The 823-nt window shown below is 31.7% G+C and overlaps 1 protein-coding gene across 1 annotated transcript in view; it reads right to left on the bottom strand.

The window, feature by feature from the left end:
* Positions 1-780: 780 nt before the first annotated feature.
* rab5ab (RAB5A, member RAS oncogene family, b) overlaps positions 781-823 on the bottom strand; it is a 16144-nt gene continuing 16101 nt past the window's right edge. The window contains exon 6 of the mRNA XM_008431198.3: positions 781-823. This exon is cut by the window's right edge and continues 1370 nt beyond it. The gene's annotated coding sequence lies outside the window, so the exon portion shown is untranslated.

Below are 823 nucleotides of genomic sequence, written 5' to 3' on the forward strand. Positions count from 1 at the left end.
TACTTCACTTTTAGTTGTTTCTGTTTTATTTATTTTGGATATTTAAAATATCTTCCAGTTCCTGTGTTAAATGTTCGTTAGAATTTAGTTTATTCATCTTTGAAAATTTGTTCTCAAACAAATGACCACTATATTATTTGAAAATTATGTTAAAACAACAACATTAACTTCTGGGACAATTTGTCGTCCAGCAAAATTTGTTATCGTGGCAGGACTAATTATTAGCATAATTAATATTTATCTTACATTATACCAGTGTTATTATGGCTCTTAATTTTTAACTTTGAGTAGCAAATTAAAACAAATTATTTTGATTTTGAAACGCAGAGTGGTGTTTAAGTGTTATATTATTTCAGCTTGTCAGAGTTTTGCTCTTTGGGGGCCCCCTGGTGGTGTGAGGGACCCTAACATCAGAGAGTGTAAGAAAAGTATTTTTATTCTGTGTATTTATTCTTTTTCTTTAGTCAGAGGCTTCTTCAAATTCACTGTTACACAGACCTCTACAGGAGATCTGTCCTGTCCACAGCCATCACCGCCTAATAACTGAATAAAGAAACAGATTATTTTTCCAAAGTGTTTTAACTTGTTGGTTTTCAAGATCTGTGATCCAGTCTGAGATGGGATCACTTTTCCACATGTAATAAATGTTTATGTATTCAGATTGCTTTTGTCCTATATTTAAACGTTTTTTGATAGCAAAAATAATTTAATTGGAACAAAAAAAAAGCAAAGGAATCTCCAGAAGAGCCACTGATCTCCACACAGAGAATCATACAAGAGACCATTTTATTGGATTTATTAAGATTCAGACACTCAAAACGGA

This window comes from Poecilia reticulata, chromosome 16 (assembly GCF_904066995.2).
Source record: "Poecilia reticulata chromosome 16, P_reticulata-male-v2, whole genome shotgun sequence".
Taxonomy (NCBI): domain Eukaryota; kingdom Metazoa; phylum Chordata; class Actinopteri; order Cyprinodontiformes; family Poeciliidae; genus Poecilia; species Poecilia reticulata.